The sequence below is a fragment of the Mus caroli genome, unplaced genomic scaffold (assembly GCF_978045245.1).
Source record: "Mus caroli unplaced genomic scaffold, Mus_caroli_1 scaffold_7, whole genome shotgun sequence".
NCBI lineage: Eukaryota > Metazoa > Chordata > Mammalia > Rodentia > Muridae > Mus > Mus caroli.
The window spans coordinates 39,096,876-39,103,039 of record NW_028227262.1 but is presented as its reverse complement, the minus strand read 5'-3'; positions in this window follow the sequence as shown (position 1 = coordinate 39,103,039).

Below are 6,164 nucleotides of genomic sequence, written 5' to 3'. Positions count from 1 at the left end.
CTCACATACAAGCACACAGAGGCAGCATTATGTGGAATTTTGGTTTTAAACTGAATCTGGAGGAAAATTTTGTGGTGGGGATAGGGGAGGAATGAGAGGAAAAAGAATTGGGCTTGGTTTTAGCAAAATGTTTGTATCAAATTCTTAGATAAATTTTTACAATTTTTATAAGACAGAAAACAATTCTTGTCAGTTAACTTTGTAATGATCTGGGGTTGTAGAACACAATAAGGCAAGTCTTGAATTAGTCATAATAAACTCTTGTCTGTTAATATGAAAGAGCTGTTGGTTCGTTGAGTAAACTATTTGCTATGATAATAGAACTGCAATAACCTTCTTGAAGCAAACAGAGAATTATGTTGTTGTTTACTTTAATGTCTTCCTGGAGAATTGGAGAGATGCTCAGTGGGAAAAATGCTTGTTGTGTTAGCATAAGAACCTAAGACAGATGACATTGAGAAACGTATCTATAATCTTAGTATTGGGTGGAAATGTTGGAAGAGACATGTAGATCCCAGGGACTTACTGGCCAATCAGTCTAGTTGAAATGTGATTTCTATGTTCCATGAGGGAGCTTGTCTCAATAAATAAATAAATAAATAAATAAATAAATAAATAAATGAAGTAAACCAACAGATATCTAAATGTAGAGCAATATAGTAGAAGACACCTCATTTTGACATCTGTCTTCCATATCCACATGAGAATGTGTGTGCATGTGCACGTGCCTATATGCACACACACACACACACACACACACACACACTTAAAAGTTTTCTTGGGCAAGATTTTCTGTGAAGATAACTAAATTACATTGACAAAGGTTCTCAGTCTGTCCTATCCGCCTGTCTGATAACTCAAACTATTGACTGTCAACCAAAGATAATATTGCCTCATAACCCTTGCCAAATTTATATCTATCTATCTCCTGCCCTGTGGCCATCATTGTAGTTTAGGTTTACTCCTTAGCAAACTATATCCCAATCATTACTCTCAAGATAAACACTAGCAACTTAAGGGTAACAACCGAATTTCTGAATAGTTCCCATAGTAAAGCTATGGAGGAAGATGCACAACTTCAGTAGTTATTCGAGAATGAACAAATGGCCTTTGATGTTTCCCATTGAACAATTGAATTAATGCTATCTTCTTTGGTTCTAATCTTTAAAAGCAGGCAAATACAATTTTTCCAGATGTGCAGGCTCTTCGTGTGTAAAATGAGAGTGCATAGGATGATAAACATTTGTTTTAAGGACACACTAGCTTTAATTTATTGATAAGTATTTATAGCTTTCCAGATAGTTACAAATGCATGGGTAGATCCCCTTCTTCATTCCTCACATTCATTCTTCAATGTACTACAGTGTAAATTTTACTTGTGAAGGAAAATGAGGCTCAGAGAAATATAATAATTCAAAATTAACAACACTAAATTATAAGATCTAAATCTTCTGCTGAGGAATTTCTGGATTTTTGTCCATGCCATTGACATAGAGGTAGATTTACATTATTTTGTAAGACCAGAAGTTAAACTAGACATTATGGCTCATCTGGGAAAGGCTTAAGGCAAATAAGTTTTCTGGAGATAGCCCAACTGCTTTATATGGGTACGAAGGGTAAGCTCTGAATTGCAGGGCCTTCAGAGATTTCATACCAGGATTGCTTCTTACTACTGAAAGGCCTTTCCTGTCATTATTACATAGTCTAATGATTCTGGGTATTATCCCACCCTATTGGGCAGATTTCCTACATGTCCACATAAGATAAACTTTCAGAAATTAATGCTATTTAGATGAATTGATGATTTTATAGAATTCCTGATTGATTCAAAAATTTTAGGAAGAAAGTTTCAAGAGATGGTTTTAGTTGTTTTGCCAGAAAGATGTAATAAAGTTAGAATCAGGAATAGAATGTGACCCCCTTAATAAAAAAGTAAACAAAGGCTGCATAATAAGGAATACAATTAGCTTTCACAATTACACTAAAAAGAGAAAAGCCTTGGGACAATTTTCTGATCAAAGAAAAGCATTCCTTCTAGGTCAGGTGCAAGGATGAAGTCGCAGGTATGGCACTATGTTGAAGGAAGGCTGTGTAAAACTGTTGCTTTGACATACAATGAGCTCATAGAGTGAAACACTGTTTTGCACTTAATATCAACATCCTTCTGTAAAGCACCTTTAATGTAACATTTTATCTATGAGGTAATTTTCTAAAGAACTTTTGTCTAAGAAGGTATAAAAAGGCCAGAGAGAAGAAATAACATGGTGGCTTTGGGGGGGCGGGGCTACCACATACATCCAAATATATTTATGTGTGTGTGTGTGTGTGTGTGTGTGTGTGTATTTGTCTATATGTATGCATACACATCCCTGGGATGAAACCTACTTGGTCGGGATGAATGATTGTTTTGATGTGTTCCTGAATTCAGTTAGTAAGAACTTTATTGGAGACTTTTGCATCGATATTCATAAGGGAAATTGGTCTGAAGTTCTCTATCTTTGTTGGGTCTTTTTGTGGTTTAGGTATCAGAGTAATTGTGGCTTCATAGAATGAGTTGGGTAGAGTACCTTCTGCTTCTATTTTGTGGAATAGTTTGTGAAGAACTGGGATTATAGAACTCTGCACTAAACCCATCTGGTCCTTTTTTTTTGTTTGTTGGGAGACTATTAATGACCACTTCTATTTCTTTAGGGGATATAGGACTGTTTAGATCATTAACATGATTTTGATTTAACTTCGGTACCTGGTATCAGAGGCTGGAAAGAACCCAGATGCCCCTCAACAGAGGAATGGATACTGAAAATGTGGTACATTTACACAATGGAGTACTACTCAGCTATTAAAAAGAATGAATTTATGAAATTCCTAGGCAAATGGATGGACCTGAAGGGTATCATCTTGAGTGAGGTAACCCAATAATAAAAGAACTCACACAATATGTACTCACTGATAAGTGGATATTAGCACAGAAACTTAGAATACCCAAGATATAAGATACAATTTGCAAGACACATGAAACTCTAGAAGAACGAAGACCAAAGTGTGGACACTTTGTCCCTTCTTAGATTTCGGAACAAAACACACATGGAAGGAGTTACAGAGACAAAGTTTGGAGCTGAGACGAAAGGATGGACCATCTAGAGACTGCCATATCTGGGGATCCATCCCATAATCAGCTTCCAAACACTGACAACAATGCATATACTAGCAAGATTTTGCTGAAAGGACCCAGAGATAGCAGTCTCTTGTGAAACTATGCCGGGGCCTAGCAAACACAGAAGTGGATGCTCACAATCCGCTATTGGATGGATCACAGGGCCCCCAATGGAGGAGCTAGAGAATGTAACCAAGGAGCTAAAGGGATCTGCAACCCTAAAGGTGGAACAACAATATGAACTAACCAGTACCCCCGGAGCTTGTGTCTCTAGCTGCATATATATCAGAAGATGGCCTAGTCAGCCATCAGTGGATAGAGAGGCCCATTGGTTGTGCAAACAGTACAGGGGAATGCCAGAGCCAAGAAGTGGGAGTGGGAGTGGGTGGGGGAGCGCGTGGGGGACTTTTGGGATAGCATTGGAAATGTAACTGAAATAAATACCTAATTAAAAAAAAAAAGAATAGCAGAGTAGCACTAATAGTGACTGAGATTAGTTCTTGGGTCTCAAGTTGGGTTAGTCATTGGTTGGCCATTCCCTCCATCTCTGTTCCAGCTTCATTCCTGCACATCTTGAAGGTAGTAAATATTTTTCTTCAAAAGTTTTCTGGGTGGGTTGTTGTCCTTATCCCTCCACTGGGAGTCTTGCTTGGCTATACTAGGGGGCCACTTCTGCTCTATATCCTGCTAGCTTCACTTTCATAGACTCTCTGTGACCTCCCCCTCATTCCAGATCCCTGTCACATCCTAGATATACCCCCTACTGCCTGCTGTCTTTTTTCTCTTTCCTATGTTCTACCTACACCTAATGTCCACCTTCCATTTGCTTCTCAATCCCTTCTACCCAGTTCCCTCCCTTCACCACCTTGGGTGTTATTTCATCTTCTGAGTACGTTTCAACCATCCTCACTTGGGATGTTGTTATTTTGTTTCCTTAGGTATGTGGATTATAACATTTGTATCCTGTATTTTATGGCTAATATCCACTTATAAGTGACTACATACCATGCATGTACTTTTGAGTCTGGGTTACCTCATTCAGGAAGGGTTACCGCCTTCCATTTGCCTGCCAAGTTCATAATGTTCATGATTTAATAGCTGAGTAGCATTCCATTGTGTAGATGAGCCAAATTTTTCTACATTATTCAGTTGACAGACACCTGGATTGCTTCTAATTTCTGGCTCTTACAAATAAAGCTGCTATGAACATAGTTGAGTGAATTTCCTTGTGGTATGGTGGAACATCTATTGGGTATATGCCCAGGAGTGGTATAACTGTGTCTTGAGGTAGAAGTATTTCCAATTTTCTGAGAAATATTCAGATTGATTTTCAGAGTGGTTGTAAAGTTTGCACTCCATCTAAGAAATGGAGAAATTTCTCCCTTTTTCCACATCCTCACCAGCATGTGCTGTCACTTCAGTTTTGGATCTTAGCCATTCTGATGGCTTTAAGAGGAAACTCATAGTCATTTTTATTTGCATTTTCCTGATGATTAAGTATATTGAACATCTTTTAAAAATATTTCTCAGGTATTAGAGATTTTTCTCTTCAATTCTGTACCTCATTTTAAAAAAAATTGTTTATTTGGGTTGTTGAACTCTAACTTCTTGAGTTCTTTATATATTTTTGGAATCAGTTCTCTGTCAGATTTTTTTTCAATTTTAGAAGGTCTCTTTTATTCGTTATGAATCTTAGTGGTATAACTGTATCTGAGCTAGACTCTGTTCAGGAAGTGGTCTCCTGTACAGATGTGTTCATGGCTATTGTCCACTTTATTTACTATTAGATTTTGTGTGTCTTGTTTTCTGCTGAGACCTTCAATCCACTTGGACTTGAGTTTTGTGCAGGATAATAGATATGGATCTATTTGCATTTTTTTCTGCATGTAGTCATCCAGTTAGACTGGAGATGCTCACCCCTTTCCATTGTTAGGTTTTGGCAGCTTTGTCAAAAATCAAGTGTCCTTAGCTATGTGGGTTTGTTTCTGTGTATTTGATTCAATTCCTGTCTGCCTCTATATCAATCCTATGCAGTTTTTATTACTATTGCCCTGTGTTACTGCTTGAAGTCAGGTTCAATGATACTTCCAGAAGTTCTTTTATTGTACAGGGTTGTTTTAGCTATCCAAGTTTTTTTGTTTTTTTCATAAGAAGTTGAGAATTGCATTTGCAAGATCAATACAGAATTGTGCTGGAATGTTGATGGCGATTGCATTGAATCTGTAGATTGCTTTTTGTTTGCCATTTTCACTATCTTAATCTTACCAATCCATGAGCATGGGCAATCTTTCCATCTTCTGATATCTTCTTCAATTTCTTTCTACAAAGACTTGAAGTTCTTGTCACACCGGTCTTTCATTTGCTTGGTTAGAATTACTCTAAGATATTTTATATTGTTGGAGGCTATTGTGAAGCATGTTATCTTTCTAAATTCATTCTCATCCTGTTATTCATTTGTATGAAGGAGGGCTACTTATTTATTTGAGTTAACACTTTGCTGAAAGTGCTTATTAGCTGAAGGAGTTCTCTGGTAGAATTTTTAGGATCACTTATGTATACTATCATCTGAGAATAGTGACACTTAGACTTCTTCCATTTCAATTTATATTCTCTTGATGTTCTTTAGTTGTCTTACTATTCTATATGGGATTTCAAGTATTGAAGAAATAGGGAGAGAACAAACAGCCTTGTCTTGTCCTTGATTTTAATGAATTTGCTTTTAAGTTTCCCTCTATTTAATTTGACATTGCCTATTGACTTGCTGAATATTACCTTTATTTTGGTTAGGCATTCCTGATATCACCAAGTCTTTTAACATGAAGAAGTGTTGAGTTTTGTCAAAGGCTTGTTCAGCATCTAATAAGGTGATCATGTGCTTTTTCTTTCAATTTGTTTATATGGTAGTTCGAGTCGATAAATTTTCATATATTGAATCAGTGATGCAACCCAACCACCCCTGCAAGCCTGGGATGAATCCTACTTGATCCTGGTGAATGATCTCTTTGATGTG